Here is a 27,143-nt window from a genome sequence, read left to right as displayed (position 1 = left end):
ACTTTAACACACCACAGACTGACAGTGCAGGAAGCTTCCATGCAGGCACATCCTTAGAAAGCACAATCAAACTCTCACTTAGGCTCCCATGTGCCCAACTCTTCCATGTATCTACCCTGCAGTTGCCTGGTAGCTGACACAACATGTTCTCAGTTGTAAATCTTTTAATTCCACCAAAGCTTGACGGCAACTTAGCCAGCAGAGCTGCAGGATGCAAGATCCCTAAAATGGAGGAATGATATAACTGGATTACTGTGCCAACTATGTCATAATCCCAGCTCCTAGCAATAATCTACAATGCTATGTTGCAGAGTGATATGAGGATGCCACAATGATTTACACCAAGGGAGCCTCAAGGAGCAGGGCAGAACAACAGCTGCATGAGTATTGATTCCTAATTCTATTTGCAGGAGAAAACAACTCCTACTAGCACGATAACACATGAGAGGGTTTCTTCCAGAGGGACTTGAAGTTCCCATTGCACCTGATAGTCAGAAAAGAAGAGAGAGCCTTCCTTAGGTACCATATGCTTCATGACACCAGGAAGGGTTGTAGCTCAGTGGTAGAACGCATGATTTGCATGCAGAAGGTTCCAGGTTCAAGCCTTGAAATCTCTAAGCAGGGCTGGGAAAGGCCTCTGCCTCAAACTTTGGAAATCCAGTGTCAGTCCATGTAGACCAGGGTTTCCCAAACTTGGATCTCCAGTTGTTGTTGGACTACAACTCCCATCATCCCTAGCTATGAGGGTGATGGAAATTATAGTCCAAAAAACAGCTGGAGACCCAAGTTTGGGAAACCCTGGTGTTGACAGTACTGAGCCAGATGACACTAGCAGTCTTATTATTATTATTATTTATTCATACCCTGCCCACCTGGCTGGGTTTCCCCAGCCACTCTGGGCGGTTCCCAACAGAACATTAAAAACATGATAAAACATCAAGTATTAAAAACTTCCCTAAATAGGGCTGCCTTCAGAGTCTTCTAAACATCAGGTAGTTGTTTATTTCCTTGTCAACTGATGGGAAGGCATTCCACAGGGCGGGCGCCACTACCAAGAAGGCTCTCTGCCTGGCCAAGGGCTTCATGCTATATTGCTCTGTTTTGCTCTGTCTTAATTTGCATTGCTCCATTAGCCAACATGGCAACTGAACTAAAAAGAGGTGATAAATTGCATGGAAAAAGAGACGCAGGGAAGGTAAAGAACAGTCTGTTTAGTAACACCGCATTGGTCCTCAAAGGGCAGCTTGATTAATTATGGCAATGTGCATAAACTTTCATTCTGGAATCATAGTTTTTGCATGAGGCATTGACTACAACGATTAATAGAAAAGACGCTAAGGTTATATCGTACTGCCTTGTGTTGTGTGGAACAAACTTTTGCACTGAAGTGCCTCATAATTATGGAAGTGAATGATAAAACGCCTCTTCATTTTAGATGGTCTGTGAACCTAGCAATGTCCCTCGTGAGCCTTTATTTCCTTGAGCAGGACTTCAATATAGCAGCTCTATGGCAACCACCCTGTTTACTGGCAGGCATTTGCAACTTTCTAAACTGCACCTAGCTTCTGGGAGAGCAAAAGAAACAGAAATGCAGCCTGTTTGCTGTGTGCCAACCTGTAACTTATTAAGCCTGACAAATGGATATTTTCTTAAAGGATCTCTTAGAGCCTTCTCAGAGGGACATCTTCAATCACTTGACAAGGACGAAAACAACCATGGCAGTCCCTTTTAAGAGCGCACTGAAAGGTAAGGCATTCTGGGTTGACTTGCTACATCACCATCAGAGAGCCAATCATCTGTTGTGGCCAAATCCCAATCTGAACAAAATTACTGAAGAGTTGATCTATTTTGTTAGGAAAGCTTATGTACTGCTTAATCAAAAGGAACATCCAAGTGGTGTTATGTGTTCCCCATACATCTTCATTGAATTACATGTTTAAAGTTTTCTTGGTACATGCTGAATTTGCACAGTTGCAGCCCCGCATATTCAAATATATTGGATGAAGTGTTGCTATTATTTTTTAAAGGTGGGTTTGGGGAAGAGAGTGATCCTTGAGATGGGACTATATAGCACCTGTGTTTATCTTATGCCAAAAGAAATTAATAGAAGTTACCATATTCTCGGAGGCAGGAGGGCGGTCATGGATGCAAAGGCATAAATTCACTTTCATTGAAAGACTTTCATACTGAAGAAGGAATAGAACTACGGCCAGAAGGATGGCTTCTATCCAAACTAAACAAAAATGTTTTGCACCTATTTTTTGTAGAGTTCAAAAAACCCAAGAAAGTGGAGAATGACCACTGAATGACCATAGAATGTGTAGTGCACGCAGCCCCACTTCCTTGCATGATTATACTCAGCAGATCACATGAAAAATTGCCATAGACATTTGTCCCAATTCAGCAGTAAATAGCAGGTTTTCCCAGGGGAAAGTGGTGGGAAAAGTGGAAGTGTGGGTGAGCCATAGGTTGGAAATATGCATTGTGAAATATGGAGAGCACAAATTTTGAAGCGCTGCTGTGTTTCAGTTAACGAATTGTTTTGGAAAGTGCAGATCATGTTGGTTCATCTTCAAATGCAAACTGAATTTAGTTTTCTCCTGGTTCCTAGGCCCCACCACTGGGCATGAGAATTTTGAAGCAAAATCCAATCATTTGAAGGTTCTCTGTTGACAGTTCCAACCTGATAATCTGGCAACCCTGGTTTGTATTCCTTAATCAACCACTATCCTTGCAGCCAGAATTATTTTCCTTCTTTCTTTATATATTGGAAAGCACAATGGTGTGTTTTAGAAGAGAGAGTTCACTGTTATTACTGCAAAAGTTGCTGAAGCACAAAAGCAAACCCTTCCACATGTTAGAGCAATGTTTTCCTTTTCACTGAGGTCTGAAGGACAAAACCAGAAGAACGCTCGGTGTGTTTTTTGGATAAGGTTTCTGGCAATGCTTTCACTTGAAGTAGAGGTTTGGGGTAACTCATATTACTTTTGATGTTTATTTATTTTTATCTCAGTGGTTTCTAAGTGTTACATTTTGGTTCGAGTAGGCAATGAAAATGTTCAAAATTTCAGCCCGACTGATAGTTAAAAAGGTAAAGGGACCCCTGACCATTAGGTCCAGTCATGACTGACTCTGGTGTTGCGGCGCTCATCTCGCTTTATTGGCCAAGGGAGCCGGTGTACAGCTTCCGGGTCATGTGGCCAGCATGACTAAGCTGCTTCTGGCGAACCAGAGCAGTGTACGGAAATGCCGTTTACCATCCCGCCGGAGCGGTACCTATTTATCTACGTGCACTTTGACGTGCTTTCAAACTGCTAGGTTGGCAGGAGCAGGGACCAAGCAATGGGAGCTCACCCCGTCATGGGGATTCGAACCGCCGACCTTCTGATCAGTAAGTCCTAGGCTCTGTGGTTTAACCCACAGCGCCACCCACATCCCAGTGATTGATAGTTACCTGGGTGCCAAAATTACCTGGGTGCCAAATAGGTGAGTCCACCCCACTGACAGAGGAAGAGGGGAGCGGGGGAGCGCACTGCCCCCAGCAGCACGATCCCGGTGGGGTGCCATCGTGACTGCCCCCCGCCTGTGTGGGCGCCACACCCCTGCGGGCAGCACGCCACACCCCCACCTGCTCTCTGCTCCCCGGTGCTGGAGCATGAAGCTCCACCACTGGTCCACCCCATCCTCAGCAGGCTTGCTTCTTAGGGATTTGTAGCTCTCTTTGAGTGGCTTCAGAAGCCTCATATGGAAACTGCCCAGAGAAATTGGTGTTATGGGACCAGCGTCATCCAAGTCTCCTCCAAAAACATGAAATAAACCCATGACCAACAGTTCTTCATGGCTTAACAAGGTCTGTGGCTCCATAATGTGAACTTTCTCCATTAGCCTCCTTACTCAGCACGGTGAGTGATGGCTAACATGCAAGGGTCATGGGGAGGGAATGTAACCACAATTCACTGATATTCTTCTCGCCTTTGTCTGCCTTAACACAAGAGAGTTCTGCTGGATCAGACCAAAGGCCTACCTACTCCAGCATCCTGTTCTCACAGTGGCCAGCCAGATGTCTTACTGAGGAACTTAAATGATCCATTGGAAGTGCATCACTTCTGCCACTCTCCTCTTTCTCACAAGCAACCTTTAAGTTGCTATGCTTTCACTTGGCTTCTGCATTATTTGCTTCCCCTAAAAATGCCTAGGCTTTTTTTTATATATATATAAATTTTTTATTGATTTTACCAAATTTTTTAAGACAATACAAACATATAAAAAGACATACAAACACGTATAATTTCATAACCTTTTTTTCATAAACCGTGTTTCTCAGACTTCCCCATACCTCCCCTTTCTGCATCCCAATGTCCAAAAGTTTTAGCAACTCTGAATATATCTGTCAGTCCTCTGTCCTCTTAGTCCTTTCTTCAACCTAGTCTTATATCGCTGTATCCCTTTCTTACTCAAACCTCGACATTCTAACATTCATCAAGTTTATAATAGTCCTTAAGGTAGATCTTGAATTTCTTCCATTCTTCTTCCGCCGTCTCTTTTCCCTGATCGCGGATTCTGCCAGTCATCTCAGCTAATGTCATATAGTCCATCACTTTCATCTGCCATTCTTCCAGGGTGGGTAAATCTTGTGTCTTCCAATACTTTGCAATAAGTATTCTTGCTGCTGTTGTAGCATACATAAAGAAAGTTCTGTCCTTCTTTAACACCAATTGGCCGACAATGCCCAAGAGAAAGGCCTCTGGTTTTTTAGGAAAAGTACATTTAAGTATCTTTTTCATTTCATTATATATCATTATATATCATTTCATTATATATCATTATATATCATTTATAAAGCCTTAATCTTCGGGCATGTCCACCAAAGGTGATAGAAAGTACCTTCAGTTTCTTTACATTTCCAACACTTATTGTCAGGCAAATGGTAGATTTTTGCTAGCTTGACTGGGGTCATGTACCACCTGTAAATCATTTTCATAATGTTTTCCTTTAAGGCATTACATGCCGTGAATTTAATACCGGTGTTCCACAACCATTCCCAGTCAGCAAACATAATGTTATGACCAATATCCTGTGCCCACTTAATCATAGCCGATTTGACTGTTTCATCTTGTGTATTCCATTTCAGCAGCAAGTTATACATTCTTGACAAATTCTTAGAATTAGGTTCTAACAGTTCAGTTAAAAATGCCTAGGCTTGGGCCTTAGTGTGTTGTAGTAATGAAGGTTGCCATTCTATGTGACCTAGCTACCCTGGATTGGTTCACTGATAGCAGCTTCAGAAAGGAAGCTGTTCCCAGTCATGGAGAGAAGCCACTAGAACAGTCATGAGGAACCTGTGGCCCTCTCAGGTGTTGCTGGGCTCCAGCTCCCAATCGTCCCTGACATTTTCCCATTCCGAATGGCGCTGATCAAACTTTTGAGTCCAATTATATGTGCAGGCCATTGGTTCTGCATATCTGCGCTAGACCCATCAGCCCAGATAGGTAAGGGTGGAGCTGATGAGAGGCTGCAAGCTCTCAGATTCCTCCTGATGGCATCTAAGCCTCAGAAAGAACTATGAAAAAGAGGGAGAGAACCAGCCTGAAATGGCCTCCTGAGGAAGGAACTGCTGGGGACTGGCTATGTGCTATCTATTCCCCCCTTCCCAGGATGAACCCAGCTTCTCTGATTTGAAGCAAGTGAGGTGAAGTTGTCCTGAGTTCCAAGGGGTTTGGGACCCAGAAAATGTGACACCTGCCTTTAAAACAGGGTTGGGGAACCTGTGCCCCACATCATCCCTGATCATTGACCATGCTGCTGTGAGTCGTAGTCCACAACCTCTAGAGGGTGCCACATTGGCCAGAAGAACATCTAGGCCAGGGCTAGGACCAGAAATCTGTATCTAGCTGCCCCACGTTGTAACCTATGAGAAGTACAGTTGCTGGCAGCAAAGTAGGCTATGGATTGGCTCCACCCCATTGGGTTGTCTTGGACAGGAAGACCTATAAAAGGCTTGCCATTTGGGCTGGGATCCTGCCTGAGTAGCAAAGCCTTCCTGGCTTGATTCCTCAGCTCTGACTCAACTCCTGGCTCACCTTGCTCAGCTGCCGAAAGCTGTCAGACAGCATCCGGATGAAGGGAGCAGATTCCAGAGCCTGTGCCTGGTGGAAGGAAAGAGACTACCTCTTCCATGACTGACATAGCTGTGGGTGCGCGAACTTCTTTCGAGGTGAAACCTGGAACTTCTTTAAAGTTCTAGGAGCAGATAGCTGAGAAATCTGAATTGCATTTTCAGTTCTTCTCTCCCTCCTCTTTTTAGCAGCCGGCTGAGCTGCCTTCTGGAGAACAGGAAGGTCAATCTCTGCTTTAGTTCATCCAGGCAGCAGATGTGCTGGTTGCCACCCAGGTGGTGGGGGTTACGAAAACACTGTCTGCAGCGATTGGGCTTGGCGGCTGTGGGCTGCGGAAGCGCCGCCTCTGCCTCAGGGAGAGAATGCTCTTCGAGCCAGAAAGATCATTAACTTTTGCTCAGAGCAGCCTCCTTTTCATGAGCCTTCTTGTGAGGGGCTCCTTCGAAATCAGGCAGGGCAGGATGGCGCTGGTGGCAGATGCTGCTGCTGCTGCTTGCAGGGTCCCCACATGGAGCTGTTGCCATCTGAGAGCTTCAGGAGGCAAATAAGACATCCCGGGCACAGATGGATCTATGAGGCTGCATATTGTTAGAAGCTTGGCGCCTTGCCCAAGAAGACACAGAAAACAGATGTTGCTCTGATGGCGATCCAATGGATAAGCTGTATGCACGCATGCTGCCAGCTCTGATGTCAGCTTCCTTCTCACTCCTCAGGGTCTGAGGCATTTGGCTCTCAGCCTGCAGTGGAGGCTGCGAAAGCTGAGCAGCTCCCACTTGCTCTGGGTGGGTAAACAGGGAGGGGAAGGACTGTGTTGGAGCATCTGCTTTGCATGCAGAAGGTCCCAGGTTCCATCCATCCCCAGCATCTCCAGTTTGGACTGGGAATGGCTCCTGTTGGAAACCCCCAAAGAGCCACTTTCAGTCAGCATAGATTTCAGACCAGGCAAAAGTGTGTATGGCAGGGTATGCTCAGCAAAACTCTGTTTCTTTGGAGCAAGACAAACCATGAGACCAGGTTTGGACGTAATGCTAAGCCAAACCTAATAATGATAATAATAATAATACCCCACCCATCTGGCTGCATTTCCCCAGCCACTCTGGGTGGCTTACAGATTATATAAAACATAGTTTTGCTCAGTGCTTTTTTTCGAAAAAAATGTTTAGGGCTACTCTCATTTTGACTCAAGAAAATCACCATTTTATAGTTCAAATCAGGAAAAATAAACACAGTAAATGGACAAAAGTACAAAGATTCACGAAATGTTTAGGGGCATGCGTTCCCCTGCGTCTCCCCAGAAAACAAGCACTGGTTTTGCTGTTGGTAATGTGGTAGCAGCAAGGCCAGGTTTTTGTTCTGCATTGCCACATGCTTGCTCATTCACACTAATCCATAGGATGTCTTATCATTATGTCTGAATCAGGCCACTATTTCAGACACCAGTCTTCTCCTCCCAATATGCTTCAGGCAGCAAATCGCCCTCATGTATCTTTAACAGAGTCTCACACAAAAGTTTGTGCACTTATCCATTCATTGCCAATTAAAAGAAGGAAACTTGCTTTTAAAAACTGCAGAATTGTGCCCAGTATGAGCAGGAGGTTTCTGGGTGATATCATGGGAAACAGGGGCAGGGTGGAATTCTGCTTTGAACTCAGTGCCTGGGCTCCTGCTTTGAACTGACAGGCGCATTTCTCCCCAAGGGCTTGAGGAAGGTGCATTTGGACTGGATTCGGCGAGAGTGCCTCTAGAGCTGCCCTACTGCTCTCACAATATTTAATAATGATGATAATGACATGTGTTCCTTCACCATAATGTAAAGTACAAGCCAGGCACTCAATAAACAGGTTATTTGGCATAGCTCACAGCTAAGGGTGTGAGCCTATAGAACCGGTTGCTGTCATTCCCAGTAAACAAGCACCTGTTTCTAATTAGCCGGAAGGGAGAGGAAATCTTACAAAAGCCACCCCTCAAGCATGCTGGCTGGAGGCTGCTGGTCCTTTGCCTCGGAGGAAACACAGATAGGAACAATCTTGGAGGAAAGAGCATCACTCTATCATGGCAAGCAGACAGCTTTTCTGTATGATAGAGTGGCAGTGGTGAAATAAACTCTGAAACATGGTCCCTCCATTTATTCATCCCCGACGCAGGCCTTAAGAGGAATCTGGGCCACACACACCCATCTCAGCAAGAGTTGCTGAGTTCAAGGCCATGCTGGATTAGCATTCCTGAGTGATGAATGAGGGGTTGAAGTGTTTACTTTGAACACTGTGATCTGTGTCTGAATCTACTAGGCATTAAAATCTTTCAGGTTTCTGAATCCGTGCTGCAATTGCAGAAGCGGGAGGTGGCAGCCCTTGCATTTCGGAATTTAGACTGTAATCCAGTATCCACTTACCTGGGAATAAGCCCTGTTGAACTGGGTGGAATTGACTAGGAGACAGGTGTAGGATTGCGCTGTTGTGGTAGGCATTTTAAGCCCTAGTCGCTGATATTAATTGGCGCCTAAAGTGGCACGAGAGACTGCTGAGAGACTGTGACTGGTTCAATGCCACCCAGTGAACTTTGTGGCCGAGTGGGGATTTGAACCCTGGTCTCCCAGGTCTTAGGCCAACACTCTAACCGCTACGCTACACACTGCTGTAGTGTGGGAGAGCTCTGCCGGAAAACCTAGATAGGTGCTGCCAGTCAGAATAAACAAAAATGCACTTGACTTGACTTATAAATACCTTCACTTGCTGTAAGACAGCCTCTCTCTGTTCCTAAAAGTAGATTAGGTAAATTTATGGCAGATAAAGCTATCTATCAGGCATGGTGGCTGGGTGGAACTCCTTTGTTCAGAAGTAGCATGCCCTTGATTACCACTTGCTTTGTGGCAAATAGCAGGGTGGGGCTATTGCCTTGGTGTCTTGTGGGCTTTCTGCATCTCCAACAATGGTTGGCCATTGTGGGAAGCAGCAGGATGGGTTTGTCTTACTTTCTTAATTGTTGTAGCCCAGCAGACCAGGTTTTTCCTGAGGCAGAGTGATGTTCTGAGCAAAGCAGGAGGATGAAGGGCATCACCATTTCACTTGTAAGCCAGCTGACAGTCCTCTTGCCAAAAGGCCTTACAGGACACTTCCAGGCTCTAGGAACGTCTGTAATTATCCCACTTCATTTTGTCCTTGTTTATCTGGTTCACCCACTGGAATAGTTCTCACAGGGAAGTGAATAACATATCTAGAAAGGGCTGCGAAACCTATGGCTCTCCAGATGTTGTTGGACTCCAGCATGGCCAATGGTCAAGGGGGGATGGGAGTTGCAGGTTATCAACATCTGGAGGGGGAATTTGTACTGCAGCAGTTTCCCCATTTGTTGCTTTTATAGAAGATGAGAATCTCTCTCTTGTGTTGCGGACAAGGAAGAGGATGAGAGATAAGGAAAGGGGGCATATCATGAAGAGATAATGAAGACTAGGCCTCCTCTAATATATGTCATAGGGAACCAGGAGATTTACCCTGGTGTGGGCAGATGCAATCTTGTCTGAATGATAATTAGTGGATCCTATTTTTTGGGGGGGGGAGCTATTTCTGGAAGAAGAAAATTGGTTCTTTAAAAACAAAGCTTCTGGATTCAATTCTCCACTATTATCTTAAGGTCAAAACAAATCAGAGTAACCTCTAAATTCAGCTGTGGCTTTTTTTTTCTACCAAGAAGTGAAAGGAAGGTAGAAATGTCATCCAAATATGAGATCAGGACATTTCACATTTTAAACACTCCCATGAACTTTGGATTGGAAATTCTATATTGTCTTCCTGGAAACAAATTCAATATATCCTCAAATTGACATGGAAGCATGAGCTCATTTGGACTTCTATAAGAGAGGAGCAGTATAAAGAGCAGGGTTAGTCATTACTGTCAAAAACAAATGGATGATCATTCAGCAGTTGTCTATTAGAAATGAGCAGCAGAGTGCACTAAGCTTTGAAAATCTGGCATATTCAGAGGATGAATGGGTAGCTCAAATCCTCAGTTAAAACAACAGTTTTGTATGTGCCTTCTACAACCCAGAGTGTGCAGTTCCTTGCTGTATGTCGGGGATAAGAAAGCTTTGGCCCTCCAGATGTTTTATTCTTTTTATTCTTTAATTTTTATACCGCTTAACACCAAAATAGTCGTTCGACTCCAAGTCCCAACATCCCTGACCTTTTGCCATGCTGGCTGGGGCTGATGGAAGCTGAAGTGCAACCTAATTTGTAAGGCAATTCTTAAGGTATCCTGGACCCAAGTTCATAGCTGTCAACGTTTCCCTTTTTTAAAGGGAAATTCCCTTATTCCGAATAGGATTCCTCGCAAGAAAAAGGAAAAGTTGACAGCTATGCCCAAGTTATTAAGGACTTGTAAATCTACCAGCTTGCCATTCCATCCTGTGTGCTATAATTTTAAACTGAAAACAGAGCTGATGAAACAGAGAAGTTATAGGCTGGTGATTAAGGAACAGAACACTCAGCATTCCTGGCTTCCATAGCAGAATTCCAAGGATTTCTTTGGGGGGAGGTCCCCCCACCCCCACCCAGAAGATGACAAGAATATACCACATATTATGTGAGCCTGAATTGTAGCTGAAGGCAATCTTGACAAAAGGTTCTCTCTATGGAAAGGCTTACAGTTTTTTGTTTTTGCTCCAGCTACAGGCCTTCACTGGGGTTGAGGGATAGCTGCAGAATAATTTAACACAAGGTTTTTAAGAGCTTTTTTTAGGAATCCACAAGAAAAGAGCCTTTGAATAGGGATGCTGGCATAAGCATAATAATGGAAGTGACATAGAAACATAGAATTGTAGAGTTGGAAGAGACCCTGAGGGTCACCTAGTCCAACCCCCTGCAATGCAAGAATCTTCTGCCCAACGTGGGGCTCGAACGCATGACCTTGAGATAAAGAGTCTCATGCTCTTCGGACTGAGCTCTATCCCATTACATGTGCAGAAGAAGAGCACTTCAATATTTGCAGCTATGTTTACTTGAACTTCATCATCTAGGGAACGGTTCAGACATGCTAAATCACATTTTTCAGGCATCTGCTTTGCCTCTGTATTTAAGGAAGCAATACAGTAAGTAGTTACATGGTGACAATTTCAAAAATGGCTCATGTTTCTTCTCATGCTGACCTGCCACATGAAGGCTAAAAAGCAACATGCAGCCCTAAGATGAACCACATACATTACATCCTTCAAACAGTGAGTGAAGGATAATACTCCAAAATATGAGTTTTATGGGGCCAAAGTGCAATGGAGGCAGCAGGGAGGGAGGGGCATGAGAACCCTTCACTCCCAGTTCATGTTTATCTGTCGATACCTGTTTCTATATATTTTTAATAGAGCAGTTTTGTGCAAGAGCCGACTTGTGCAAAGCCTCCCTATTAAAAATAATTTTAAAAGGTTGGTTTATCTTCTAAATAAATGAACCTGCCCTCAGTGTGCAGCAATTTGAAATAGGCACACTTAATCACTCACATTACAGTGGTACCTCGGGTTAAGTACTTAATTCGTTCCAGAGGTCCGTTCTTAACCTGAAACTGTTCTTAACCTGAAGCACCACTTTAGCTAATGGGGCCTCCTGCTGCTGCTGTGCTGCCGGAGCACGATTTCTGTTCTCATGCTGAAGTAAAGTTCTTAACCCAAGGTATTATTTCTGGGTTAGCGGAGTCTGTAACCTGAAGTGTATGTAACCTGAAGCATATGTAACCCGAGGTACCACTGTAATGTAGTCAGCCCCAAATTCTTTTGTGTGTGTTCACACACACACACACACACACACACACACACACACACACACTTTCACCCTGTATGTCATGGTGGGCAACCCTCAACCCTCTCTAACACTGCCATGGTTGAGTGGGGTGGCCTTCAACAGCAAGGGCAAGATGAATTTGAATAGCAGTCAATGCAACAGATTCCTCACACTTGGCAAAATTTGAATTCTCATCAAAGCAGGAACCTTCATGCTACATTGATAGTCAATTTTATTATTGTTGTTGTTATTCATCATTTACAACTAGCTTAGTAAATTGTTGGCAATTTTGAATTGAATTAGCCGACAAACAACAAACAGTATATATATATTTTCTAAATTATTCCAAAATCCAAGAGCCAGGCACTTAGAATTTTGAGACATTTCAAACTAAGCAATTTCCCCCATCAAAGCTCGTCAAGGTTCGCTGGGCCAGGATTTGAAGAGGGCAGTTTTAAATTGGAAAAGTCAAAGGAATTGAAAGGGCTATTCTGTTCTTGAATCTGGGCCTCTGAAAGACCCACTTGTTCCAATCGGTCTCTCCCAATTTGCAGACCTGAAAGAAACAAGTTGAGCTTTGCTGGGACAGTTTTTCAGGAGGCACTGAAGCATTCAGCACATGTTGGGATTTGAGCTCATGTAAGCAGGTTCTATTTGAATGTAGTCAGCCAGAACAGGAAGCTTTGACAACCTTATCAAGCCAAGCTGGACTTTGGGCTGAAGCCACCACAGTATTAACACTGGGAACACTGGACCAGCCTGGCCAATCCCATTCATTGATGGCTCCAAAACTTTGTGCTGTGTTTATTACGAGTTCCAGGGAAAAGCTGATTTAAACCAAAGCTCACTGCTCGCTCCATGGGAGGCAGGGTTGTGATTGCTGGCGTCTGAGGCTATCAAGCCGAGCAAGCGAGAGAGACAGAGAAGGGGAGCCCAGAGCCACTAGCCTGGTTCTTGTGGGGAGTCCAGGCAGGAAGGAAAAGCTGCTGTGTTTATTTATATGGTTTTCACCATGAAGGATAACAAATTTACACAAAACCTCAGTGCATAAGACAGCTGCCAATGCTTAAAACAGAATTATTGTTTCATTAAACAGTGAAAACAAGCAGAGCGCCAAAGACAGCAGTGGGCTTTCGTAGTAGAGGAGCCAGCGTGATCAGGGCTGCCCGGTGAAACTATTTCGCAGGGTGCAGCCATTTATTTGTGTGTTTGTTTCCTTCTGGCTAAATTCTCCTTTCTCACATCAGAACTTGCAGGTTTCATAGGCGCCTTCTTACTAATTCTTTTAAAAACGGAACCCTCTTTATTAAAAAGACAGGGAGGCCCACACTTCTGGTTTGGAATGGAGTCAATGTGAATCTGGAAGAGCATCTTGGTATGAAAAGCAGCTGTGTGTGTTTGTATGTGTGTGTGTGCGTGCATATTGTAGTTTGAAGGGAGAGTTTTCAGTGGAAACACCAATGAAGGAAGGGTTAAGCACACCCTCCCCCTGCCACTTTTCTGCTTCAAATTGCCCTCTCATGAACCTGCGTTTCCCGTCCTGGAGTGGCCATTGGGGGTTTGGTGCACAGTCCTGCTTTTATACTGTAACTGAGCCAGAGAGTGACCTATTGGTGATGCATAGCATGAGCCCAATCACGGATGGCATCATGTCCTGCTGTAAAGCTCAGTTATTTTAAGATGATGGCAGATATGAAATAAGCCTGAGGCTTCTTTGGAGAGGAAGTGAAGCCTGGCTTTTGTTTTTGTTTTTCTAGAGACCAGGGAAATATGCTTTCAGTTTATTCAAGGACTTAATGCATGTATACTGAGTTGGGGCTGCAGGAATGCATGGTCCATTGAGAGCTCAGTTGGAAAATACAGCCATATTATCAATCCATTGTAGCAAAAAATACAAGGAGCCCAGTGACTCCTTATATACCTTATTGTGTGCACACCTCTTTAGTCGTTTAGTCATGTCCGACTCTTCGTGACCCCATGGACCAGAGCACGCCAGGCACTCCTGTCTTCCACTGCCTCCCACAGTTTGGTCAAACTCATGCTGGTAGCTTCAAGAACACTGTCCAACCATCTCGTCCTCTGTCATCCCCTTCTCCTTGTGCCCTCCATCTTTCCCAACATCGGGGTCTTTTCCAGGGAGTCTTCTCTTCTCATGAGGTGGCCAAAGTATTGGAGCCTCAGCTTCAAGATCTGTCCTTCCAGTGAGCACTCAGGGCTGATTTCCTTCAGAATGGATAGGTTTGATCTTCTTGCAGTCCATGGGACTCTCAAGAGTCTCCTCCAGCACCATAATTCAAAAGCGATCAGCCTTCTTTATGGTCTAGCTCTCATTTCCATACATCACTACTGGGAAAACCATAGCTTTAACTATACGAAGGTTAGCTAGGAAGCAGCAAAATATACTGTGCAGGCGACAGGTCCCAAGTTCAATCTGTGAGATCTCATATAGAATCGTAGCATTGTAGAGTTTGAAGGGACCTCATGGGTCATCTAGTCCAACCCCCTGCAATGCAGGAATCTCAGCATATAATCAGGTATCAAGTGAGGCTGGAGAACCAATGCTGGAAATCTGTCAGCAGGCAAGAGTAGAAAATGCCGTCCTAGGAGGACAAATAGTCTGGCCTCCTGATACCAGGCACCTGGTATCCCATTCCTTTCCTAATAATTTCAGGAAAAATAGGATCTGGGGTGTATTAAGTCTTCTTCTTTAGCACTTCAGTCCTTTGGTAGCATTTTTGCATAGTCTGCAATGGTCCTGAATTGATCAGCTTAGAGAGTTCCATGGATAGTCCCCTTGAGGTTTGAAATTTTAACAACTGAATGCTGTGCAAGTGGCTGAGTAGCTTAGGAAAAGTCAACACCCACTTCCTTCTTTACAAGCATGTCTTATATTTCATGGTTTCATATGTGATGTGCAGCACACCTTTAAGCACATTTGCTCAGAAGCACATTCCTTGAGAATTAAGAACAAGTAAATGGTATTGCAGCGCCGATCATACCTTCAGGGATTTTTTACAGCTCAAGGGTACTTCTTCACATAGTAAAATTGTATTCTCAGGCACTGCTACATCCTCAGGGGGCTTCATAAGGATTTGATTCCGATTATTATTAGCACCTGGGTGACTGTTGCTTTTGTTGGGAAGATTGCCGGCTGTAATAGTGAGCTCCCGTTGATAAGGTATCAGCTAACTGAGGTTAGGAGATGGTCTCCTGGTACGTGGAGGCATCTCTTGAGCGTTCAGAAGCACCCAGCCATCATTACAGCTTGGAGAAGGACACATTCAGATAAGTTTGTGGGCGGGTGTGGTGGATGTGTTTGCATAGAAACATCAGGTGATGCATTTTGGAAGAAATGGGCAGAAGTAGGCAAGAGAGAGAGAGAAGGGACATGGGTGGCGCTGTGGTCTAAACCACAGAGCCTAGGGCTTGCCAATCAGAAGGCCGGCGGTTCGAATCACCACGATGGAGTGAGCTCCTGTTTTTCTGTCCCTGCTCCTGCCTACCTAGCAGTTTGAAAGCACGTCAAAGTGCAAGTAGATAAATAGGTACCACTCTGGCGGGAAGGTAAACGGTGTTTCCGTGCACTGCTCTGGTTCGCTAGAAGCGGCTTAGTCATGCTGGCCACATGATCCGGAAGCTGTCTGCGGACAAACGCTGGCTCCCTTGGCCTATAGAGCGAAATGAGCGCGCAACCCCAGAGTTGTCCACAACTGGATCTAACGGTCAGGGGTATCTTTACCTTTAGGCAAGAGAGAGGGAGAAAAAATGAGCCGTGAGTTAGCTCAAATCACCTGAGGACTGTCAGGCCTTTTTTTGGAGATATGGGGTAGCAGATCCACCTGAATAAATACCTGTTCTTTCCCCCTCAACTTGTACTCAACAGTCGTACCTTGGAAGTCGAACAGAATCCGTTCAGGAAGTCTGTTTGACTTCCAAAACGTTTGGAAACCAAAGTGTGTCTTCTGATTGGCTGCAGGAAGCCACAGAAGCCGTGTCGGATGTTCAGCTTCCAAAAATAGCTCGAAAACCAGAAGACTCACTTCTAGATTTTGATCGTTTGGGAGCCGATTTGTTTGGGAGCCAAGGCATTTGAGTTCCAGGGTATGACTGGCAAAGGCCCATGGGAGTAAGCAGCTGGGAGGGGCAGTTTGGAGGTTTAAAATCAGTAGTGTGGAAAGGGCCAAGTCCTGCAGCATGCATCAATCTCTCAGTGGGCTTTGCAGCCCGGATACCCGATTTAGTTTTTTAAAAAGAAAAGGTGTCTGAGGGGGTTGGTGGTTATTACCTACCTTGAATGAAGGTGGAATCTAAACTGCGATAATGAAGAAAGGCTTTAACCTATGTTGTGGGCATTCATCCTGATTTTCTTGCACAAAGATCACACAGTTTGATTATACTGAATCTTTACAGTGGTACCTCGGGTTAAGAACTTAATTCGTTCTGGAGGCCAGTTCGTAACCTGAAACTGTTCTTAACCTGAGGTACCACTTTAGCTAATGGGGCCTCCCGCTGCCACTGCGCCGCCACGCGATTTCTGTTCTCATCTTGAAGCAAAGTTCTTAACCCGAGGTACTATTTATAGGTTAGCGGAGTTTGTAACCTGAAGCGTCTGTAACCTGAAGTGTCTGTAACCCGAGGTACCACTGTACTGAGCATTCATTCTGATTTGCTTGCAAGGAGGTTATACGATGATGAACATTCCTTTTGCATTCCTCCTAATTTGCTTGCGGGTTGTTGGCATGTATTCCCATGAATGATTCATTCATTCATTCATTCCACGTTTTCTGTCCATTTCCCCATCACTTTCTGAACTGCAAAGAAATCTGTTTCTTTTGTAAAAGTGGATTTGTTGCACTAGGTGACATAGCTCTTTAATCCACTTTAATTGCAGAAACCTCAATTTTCTGCCATGCTCTTGAATCCCAATACTCTGTCCAGCACATGGTCAACTTCCTGGGACAAATAAGCCTTAAAAGGCAAGTTTCACAACAGTGCCGCCTAGTGATATCTGCCGTCACATGGAAGTGGCATTTGCTCACGGGTAATTTCAGGGCAAATAAAATTAGCAGCCGCCTAATTTTTGTAGCAGGAGGACCGTTGGGTCTTTCAATCCTGTGCCCTTTGCAGGCTCACCATTCGCTCCTCCTCAATAACATCAGCAGAGAGTTAATGACAACCAGATTCCATGGACTTTTCAAACCTGGCATGTATTATTAGGACACGCAAGCTGGGAATGACAGCCGTGTGTCCGCTCCAGAATTTGTGGCGCTGTTCTTAGAACAGTTTGAGAAGAACTCAAATGTCTTCAGACTTAGCTCTGCTCTGAAACGGCGGTGCCGGAATTTCTCACTGGAGTCCTGGGGAAACGCCGTCTGAATTGGTTGATCCCCTTCTGAACGATTCTGCCAGCCTAGCATGTAATTTTTAATGCCGTGTTGTGTTTTCCTGGCTTGTTCTCCAAGCTCACAAAGGCGGCCTTTGTTCGGGCTGCTACAGCACTTCCTCTCCCTCTCTCCCTCTCTCTTTCTCTGACTGTTTGGAAATTGGGCAGTCACTTATATCCAAGGTTTCACTGTCTGATGGGCATGGAGGAGTGTCTGTGCAACAGCAACAGAATACTACTTCAGGGGGAAACGAGCAAAACAGCTGTTGAATGATGCTTTAGGGGCAGATCACTGCCGTAAGTGGTGAGGATTTGCTCTGTGAAAGGCAGGGCTCTTTGGCAGGGCTAGTTTGAGCATCAAAGCACAGAGCAGCTCAGCCTTTGTGTCCAACACTGTTGTCTGTGTTGTCTGCTCTGACTAGGAGCTGTAGTAATCAAAGGTCTCAAGTGGAAATGACATTTACTTTTAAAATGTCTGCATCATGCAGGTGTTAAAGGTGAAAAAGCACAGGGTGTTAGTGGTGGTCAAGTGGCTACGTTACCACCCTCTGGAATACGTTCATGCTATTATGTGCCTCCTTCATCTCTATCCACAATGCCTAGGATTGTTTGCACTATCTACAATCCCACTGTGGGTCATGCTCAAGCTGCATTGCTAACTCCCTTGGCGCCAGAGTGATGTGCCATGCATCCCATTCAATTGCACGGCCTTGTCTTAAACGACCCTGATATTATCTCCCAGTATGTATGTATTTGCAATGGAAATGGTGGCAATGTTCAAAGGAGCTTTAAAAGCGATGTCTTCAATTCCTCCTACACAAGGTGGGAGGGGGCAGAACTCCTAGTTGGTGGTCTAAACCCGGCTGCCCATATTGTGTAATTCCAGATTGTGAAGTTGTGCATGGTACAGGGTTCACAAGTTGCATCTAATGAATCAGAACAGTGTGCCCCCCCACCAAATGCAATGTACCCCAGTTCAAGTAATTGGCTATTGACTTACCTTAGGACTCAGCTGTACAGCTGCAAATATAATGTTTTAAGTGCATTATACAAATGTGACACTAGATGGCTATGGTGAGCTTATGGCAAATTTAATATATTTTTCAAAACGCTTTTTTAAAAACCCCACTTTCACAGCATTTTTTATATGTTTCTAGATTCCAGTTTAATTTCATTCTGGGAATTAGGACGCTTTAGGATCCTAGTAGCTAGGGAAACAATGAAGTTGTAAGGTCTAGCTTGATGAATCTTAGGTGTTAGGATTGTTCCTTTGGCTGGCGGTGCCACAAACAGCCAACGTTTAACATGGTTCATTCGCTGTGCAGCAATGCTTCCTCTTCCCCCGTTAGCTATAGATTAAATGCTAAACTGCTGAGGCATTTTGCATGGTGTCTGTCTGAGGCCTTTCTAGCTGCCTTTTTGAAAAGAAAAGAAAAAAAATGCTTCTTCCTGCCTTGTGCTGCTTTTGTGCTCATCTGTACCCAGCACAGGCATTGAGCTATATTTCCTCCCAAGTCCTTGGAAAATGCTCTATCCCTGCCACAGAAGGAAACCATCTGGATCCCCCCAAAATGAGCAACAACTGTGGGTCTATTATCATCCGAGAGAAGGCCCTTAGAATAGAACCACACTTTATTTATCCAAGTTACATTTCCAAACTTTGGGCATTGCTTCTTCACTGTGTCAGAACTATGGGTCCGGAACTGTAGGTTGGGGCAAAATGGAATGAGGAGGCAGGCACAGACAATGCTACAACTATGTGACCTCCTCCAACTGCTCCTTTTATAAATATCGCTCACTGGATTCTGCTTTGCAGCAAAGAAGCAACACCTGAAGTCTGCAAACCTGACTTGGACACCCCATGTGTAGCTCCAGACCTAAGCTTCTCTGGCCTGGCACCTGTCAACAGTGCTGAACAAGTCCTTCCTTGGAGGTTTTTAAGTAGAGGTTGGATGGCCAGGGCCGTCTTTACCTGGGGGTGCAAGGGGTTCAGGGCACCCGGGCACCGAATTCTGGAGGGCACCAGGCGCCCACCACTGAAGCTGCCTAAGCTCTTAACTATCTACCTGTTATGAAATAATAAATAATTTTGATCAAGCTAAAAAAATACAAAATACATATATACCTAGGTATTACCGAAATGTATACCTATTAAAAAAAAAATCATTCCAGTAGCACCTTAGAGACCAACTAAGTTTGTTATTGGTATGAGCTTTGGTGTGAATGCACACTTCTTCAGATGCATGCACACGAAAGCTCATACCAATAACAAATTGTTTCAACTACGGCAGACCAACACGGCTACCTACCTGTAACTAGATGTATACCTACTGTTTCACTACGGTTTCACCTACTGTTTGCACGCTCATTTACCAAAAACACACCGCGCCAGCGGTGGTGCTTGTCATTCACAATGGTGCCGCTTGTCAGACTCAACAACAGCGCTCACAACGGTGATGCAAAAGTTAATTGGGGGGCTAAACTAAATTTGGGGGCGCTGGGCGGATCTTTGCACCCCGGCAGCGCATCTGCTAAAGACTTGCCTATGGATGGCCATCTGCCATGGATGCTTTAGCTCAAATTCCTGCATTGCAGGGGGTTGGGACTGAATGGCCCTTTGCGGTCCCTTCCAACTCTACAATTCTATGATTCTTTGGTTCTATGAATCAGTGGAAGGCAATCTAGGCCGCCATGCTGTGCACAGTCACAGACCCTGCAAATGTCCCTATTTTCCAAGGACAGTCCCGGATTTACAGAAGCCATCTTGGTTTCTGATTTGATCCCGAAATGTCCCGCTTTTCCTTAAGACATCCCTATTTTCATCAGAAAAATGTATGGAAAGTATGGAGTTATGTAACCTCCAAGCCAAGGAGCTAAGTAACTATACAACCTTTCGAAAACATCTGAAGACAGCTCTGTATGGGGAAGCGGGGTTTTTGTATTTAATGTTTTATTATGTTTTTATATATGTTGGAAGCCGCCCAGAGTGGCTGGGGCAACCCAGTCAGATGGGTGGGGTATCAATAATAAAATGATGATGATGATGATGATGATGATGATGATGATGATGATGGAATAGGGCATCCCTACTTTCACTGGAGAAATGCTGGAGGGTATGCAGCCAGGCTGCCTAAATGTGTGGCAGGATTTTTACTGTAGACGTTGGAGACCAGCAAGAACTCTCACCAAGTTCTGAGTGAGGGGGAATCGGCCGGGGTAGGCGGGGAAGGCAAATCCATGGTCACGTGAGACCCTGGTGGCCTTTTGCGTCCTACGTGGTCTGTGCATTTCAAAGCACAGACCATTGTGCTTTTGGGATAGCAAACCCTCCCCAGAAATTCCACAGGCCTTTCCCCTAGCTATCAATATCGTTTCTGTATTTCTCGTTCTGTTGCTTGTCTTTAGCAGTGAGACAAAAAAGGGGCCCTTTGTGTGAGCGCCTGAAAGGAATAGCCTAGTCCCACAGCCTGCATGCAATTTTAATGTCAACTATTTGTTGCCTTGGCATTTCACATTAGCAAGCTCTCTCCTCCACCCCCAAATATCTGTGAGCTGTGCCTTCCTGCCAAGGGGCCATATTTAACTTTGCTCCTCCATAGTGCGGTGCAGTCGGCACCAGGCAGAAGGGTCCATTCATATAGAGAAGCTTTCTCACCCGCACAGGGGGAAAGACATATGTGAAAACACTGGAATTGAGGACAGGGTCACTGACCTGGATAGGCCTTCCCAGTAAAAAACAAAACAAAAACTGGTCCAGGAAAAGTTTCCCAGCTCTCTTACTCGATGCATTCCCGGGCTTGCCTTAAGTTTGCAGAATCACTCCCCACCCACCCTGCTCCACCCCAGCCATTTTACTGTTAGTGCAACAGCGGCAGCCGAGTCATTCCTGCAATATGAGCACAATCATTGTAAAAACACAATGGAAAATATAGCCTCATTGCAGGAGGCGCAGGGGGCTGTTTCTGTGTACAAGAGCGGCAGCCACAACTCAGTGTTTTCCTTTGCAGGGGGAAAAATTGGGGGGGGGGGAGTCTTCAAAGAAAAAAAGAATGAAAATTGTGATGGAGATGGCATCTTCTCCCAAGAAAATCCATCTCTAGGAACTGTTCTAGCTTTCTAGCTAGATTAATTTAAGGACTAGTTCTTTGGAATTAGACTTCAGATAGATGATAGATGATAGATAGATAGATAGATAGATAGATAGATAGATAGATAGATAGATAGTAGATAGATAGATGGGAGATCAAGTGTAAAGTGTTATTTAGTGCAGCCAGTCATGTAAGCTACACCTGTTGAAACTGCCTCTTCTATACAGCTATTAAAGGTGTCAGATGTCTTGTCCTTTTTTACAAAAGGCAGACAAACCTGACCACCCTAAGATAGAGATACAGGATTCAGGCATGCGTAAATGGGAGGAAAGGATGAGAAACCAATCTATAAGACAATAACATCATAAGGGGGAAAAAGGGGAATTCTGTAAGTTAAATGTAATAGGAGGTCTATGGCTGGGTCTCTGTTACCTCCTGCTATCTATACAGTGGTACCTTGGGTTTTGAAATTAATCTGTTCCGGAAGACCATTCGACTTCTGAAACATTCAAAAACCAAAGCTTTTACTTCCAGAAAACTCAAAACAGAAGCCGTGTGGCACATTCGACTTCCGAAAAGTGTTTGAAAACTGAAGCGGTTACTTCCAGGTTTTCGGTGTTTGGAAGCCGAAACGTTTGACTTCCAAGACTCTCGAAAACTGAGGTAGCACTGTATATGGTTTTGTAGCAACTACACCTCCTGAACAGAGCAGCTGTATTTAGATGGCTCACTGGTTCCCTCCAGTTTCCTTCCTATTCCTCCCTCATTCTAGCCTGTCTTTCTTTCTTGGAGGGGGACTCTGCCTGGCTAAATCCCTTCCCATGAGTTGGATTCTAGGCTGCACTTAATGTGTGACTGCTGGTAATGTATGCTAGATTTTGTGGACCTGAATCTACAGTGACACCAAAGCTGAAATTCCAATGCAAATGCTCTTTAGGGATTCTTCTCAGTGGCTCAGATTGCACGGGTTGTGTTTGTATGAGGGAGCACATGAATGAGAACTTCACCATACAAGTACTCAGTCTGGGCTGGCAAACAGAAGCAAGGGTTGAAAATTAATGGCCCCGAGGACTCCTGAGAAGGCAGGCTCCAAAGTAAGTAACATCTAAAATTTTGAAATGAAAATGGAATATGAGGCACCTCTTGGGTTCTGTGCATTCTGATGTTCTGAAATTACAACAGAAAGTATTATAAAATTGAAAATACTTGGCAACTTTAATGCAACTCTTGTTTTCACATGTCTTTCAAAGTAATGTACTGGAAATCCTAATAATGAGGTTCCATCTCCCTTCAGAAAAAAATAACTTCTTCTAAAAAAACCCTTTTTATAGTAGCAAGGACTACTAAAAAATCCCTCTTTTCATCTTTTCCTGCCTATGTCCTCAACAGCATCCCCTGGAGATGAGTTTCAGAATGTATGTATTTATATTTGTATGTACGTATTTGCATTTTTAAAACTTATTATCCTCATTTCTAAAAACAAAAAAACCTGCAAAAGTGGCTACTCCCACCCCAAAAACATCAAGCAGTATTTCAAAAAGCACATGACAGTCATAAAACTCTAATAATAACATCATAAACTGACAAAGATGACAATTTCTGGGCACAGCAAGCCATGAATACTGTGAGAATGAGCCTAGCATCCCTGAACTGCCTGACTTTGTGTATCTGAACCTCTGCTAATTCTAGTGAGAACATGAACTCCTACTTTTTGTTTTCTTTCAGAGTCTTTATTATACTCCCCCACCCTTTGTGGACTGCTTTATCTTTCCCCCTCCCTCATTTAAGAGCACCATGATGATGACAACCAGTTGAGCTACAACATACTCACTTGCTTTAGGCCAGACTGTACTTAGCCAAAGACTGAAATTCAAATACGTTTGTGTAGGGGGAGCTATTATGCCCACTTCAAGACAAGTGTTTTGCATTAGTCTGGCTCTCCATTACAAAGCGAACAAAAGCATTTGCCACACCTCTCCCTTCCCGTGCTAGTGTCTTGAGGTAGGAGCGCCTTCCGATTGGAGGCCCCAGAGTGAGCGTATATGGAAACCACATGGCAAAATAAATAGGAGACAAGCTCGGGGGCCCTACAACCTTATGCATGTGTGGCGAGGGAGGGCTAAAAACATACAGCTTTGAAACAAGAAAGAGCAAAAGAGACTGTAACTCTGCAGCCCCCTTCTCAAATAAAAAGCCCACCCATTTGCGAAGTTCCCATCTTCAGTGTATAATTTCATTTCCCCTCGTTTGCTTTTGCTAATCATTCTATACACTGTCAGAACATGCTGAGTTACAGCCAGCAGGGTTTAACTTTATTTCCCCTCTCTTTTTCCCTACCACAGGCAAATGGTCTTTAAATAGAAGAGTGTGGAAATTGCCTCCATGCCAGTTTCTCGTCAGAACTAGAAGCGATTATCCATTTTAACATGTACTGTTGGATAGGTTGCCATGATAGTAATATGTCCCCTGCCCTCTTTCATAAAAAGAAACTTTCTTCAGTTGGGGGAATCTGGAAACACCCCCCCTCTCTCTTATGCAGTGTTGGGTCACAAAATCTCTTGGCATGTCATAGGAAAGCTACAAGTGGACCTGTCCGTGCTGACTCCTCTGTGGCAAACTCCTTGACAAAGCCTGCCCAGTGCTAGGGAAAACTCTTCCAAGAGGAACATTTTTATCTGTTGAGTTTTGTTTCGTGGAATTTATATTCCCATCAAATGGTTTCCTGCCGTCCCCTGTAAACTCAATCAGCCTAATGGAAGTGACACAAAAACAAAGTGTTTCTCAGCTGGGGTAACCATGGAGAAGAGAAAAGGCATGCAGAGAGCTAGCCAAGTGTTAGGATTTTATAGGCACAGTGTTAAAGGTCTCAAGGCAGGATGGGACCTTGTTCAGTGAAATATCAGCAGGGACCAAAAAAAAAGCAACCGGAAAGGGAAGGGAAAATATGGAAATGATAGAGCCACATGGGTACGAAAGCTGACTGATGCTTTGCCATCAAAGATGCAGGCAGGTTATGGGGAAGAAAGGTGTTCTCTGCAGAAAGGCACTGGCAACTTCACTGGGTTTCCTTCTATGGTCATGTATTTCTTGCCTCGAGAGGAGGTGGGGAAGATCCTGTATTTTGAATGCTGTCATTCAGAAGGATTGAGTAGAACACAGAAATGTTTCTTCTACTTCAACATGCAGCCCTCCATCCTGAGATCAAGGGAAGGGTTGGCTATTACTTTCACTCAGCACAAGATTCCATGAGCTTCTGCGGATGTTGCAATACAGTGGTTGGGAACCTGTGGCCCTCCAGATGTTTCTGGACTCAAACTCCTATCACCCTTATCATTGACCATGTTGGCTGGGGGTGACGGGAGTTGGCTTCCAACAACATCCAGTGAGCCTTAGTTTCCCCAACCCTGATGTCATTGATGTCAAAACATGATTCTTAAACATCCATGAACTGCTCACTGAATAGAGGATATTTTTGACCCATCCCTTCCCACTCAAATCTATGGGGAATTTTTCAGTCATGTAAAAATTACCCACTTTCACCCATTTGAAAGCTCATATTTTTATTTCTTAGTTTTATCCTGAATTGAAATTCCCCAAATATTAGACCAAAGTAGAATATCCTAGATGAAATGGAACCAGGTTTGTGCTGGAATTCAAGTACTCATCTCCTGCTCAGACACCAATTTCCATCTCAGACACCAGTTTCCATCTTTCGATTCTCTCCATCCATTTGTTTTGTGCATTTACTATTCACCTACTGTAAGCCAATACCTTTAATTTTATTTCCCTCATTTGAATCTCTTGCACAGTCACCTGGAGGAAATTGTTGTTCTTTTTCCACTAAGTGTAGTGTAGCTTGGGCAGCTTAATGTGTCAGGTGGTAGAAGAAACAAAAACAAAAAACTGGGGCTGCACCTTTTTGCATTGTAACTAAAGCTCCTTCTATATTTTGATCCAATAACGTGAATGAGGGCCAATTTGGTTTCTTGCCAGAGTCAGAGTGGGACTGTCAGCCAGTTCTGAGAGGGCCAATGCAGGAGAAAGAAAGAGAAAAAAAATCACAAAAGGACAACAAAATAGCTCATCCAAGAACATTGGGGTGGGGGTTTTACTTCCATGTGTTCTTTCAGGGAAGGTGAATGTGCAACTTACAATGGAGAGAAATCCAAGAGGGTTTTGCACCCCATGTGAAGCAAGATGTCAGTGGTAGTTTCACAGCAGCTGAGTCAAGGAGTCCAAAGGCAGCAGGCATAATTGTTAGGCTGTTACATTGAGGTGTCATGCTCCCAACACAAAACCGTCTGGCCAGTTTTCTCCAATGTCTGCCAAAGTGGATTCAGGCACAGCTTGAGGTTGTGAAATACAGCTACTGGTGCATAAATTTTTCTTGGCCTTGCAGTGTGCCTTTTATGGACCACTGCACCCAATACGAATTGCTGGATCTTGAATTGAGAGCATTTTTGCCCTGTAGATACTTAACTGCCAGTGTGTGATGATAGCAGTTGTTTTATTTATTGAGGGCTTCATAACAAACAATGTCATGCAGGCTGGGAAAGATCCATCTGAAATAAATGTTTGCGTGCCTTGGTCAAGAAGCTATTGGTTTATGATTTACTTATTTTTTAGATCCAGCACTACAAAGGTGTTCCAGGATTTCCAAGGTCCTTCTTCATGGTTCTTTAACTTTGTGTCTTATTTCTGTGAACTTCTCTGTCCTCTTCCTGTTTGCAGGCTAGGCTAAAGGGAATTTCTCTTTCCTTGGGATTTCCTTGGAGAAACCTATTCTGCACATGATGCTAAACCATGGCTTATTAAACAATATTTTGTTAAACCATGACATAGCGCTATATGTTAACCCTTTCCAGCAGCTTAACTATGGATTGCTTACTGTCAACAAACCACAGTCAGAAGCCATAGTTTGTTGTTGGTATACAAATCTTGGTTTGTTTCAGCTATGGCTTAGTTTTACATGCAAACCCAGCACTCATCTTTAATTATAGTTTGTTTGACCATCCCACTCCAGAAAGGCACTCATCAAACTACAAAGGCCACAGGGCAAGAACAGCTAGAAAACAAAGTAAGCTTTAGAGAAACAAGATGTGGTTTGGTCAGTCATCTGTGAGACAACTTGTGCTTAAACAAACTATGGCTTAAACAAAACACAGCTTAGCATTATGCACAAACCGGTATAGATAGGCAAGGATTTGTTTTCTGGAATCAAAATCCTTGAAACCGAAAATCCGAAAACTAATATATATTCTCTATCTTTTGGGTTTTAGATCGGGCTTTGGTATCAAGCAATATTGGCATCCCACCACATCTGATCCACCGCATCCAGTATCCAGCCTACACTAGTCACACATCTCCTGTGGTCAAGAAGCTTGCGGAGCAAGACAAATTAAGAATTTCCAAGTTGCTGTCAGCACCTCGGATAAGCATTCAAGGACTGAGCAGCAGGGAGAACAGCCTTGCTCACACACCCCAGCAGAAGCGCAGCCGCGGGTCTCAAGATGTAGGTGTGGCTGCTGAATCAAGTCCAGCAGTGTCACGATTCAGCATAGCAACTAGTCCCCTTTATGTTAGCAGGGAATTCTTTGATGGTGGCCTAGTCCCCATAAGCAGCTTTTTCCCAGAGGGAGCCTCAGCTCCAGGTAACTTTGTCATTTTTGCCAAAAAAAGAGCCCCTTTCCGTGTGTTACCAATGAAGCCACTAGATGCCTCCAGTATCAGAAAAGGCAAGAAGATGCAAATAGCCTCCTCGGATTGGTCCACATTAAAATCCTTCGGCAACTAA

At 44.3% G+C, this 27,143-nt stretch overlaps 1 long non-coding RNA gene across 1 annotated transcript; it reads left to right on the top strand.

Moving 5' to 3' along the window:
- Positions 1-378: 378 nt before the first annotated feature.
- On the top strand, positions 379-27,143 carry LOC310699597. The gene is made up of 3 exons (XR_014522138.1): positions 379-519; positions 1,656-1,746; positions 26,629-27,143. It is a non-coding gene; the product is annotated as an uncharacterized lncRNA (long non-coding RNA).

Source organism: Podarcis liolepis, assembly GCF_965112155.1.
Source record: "Podarcis liolepis genome assembly, chromosome: 2".
NCBI classification, from domain to species: domain Eukaryota; kingdom Metazoa; phylum Chordata; class Lepidosauria; order Squamata; family Lacertidae; genus Podarcis; species Podarcis liolepis.
This window is presented reverse-complemented; position numbering and strand designations above follow the sequence as displayed.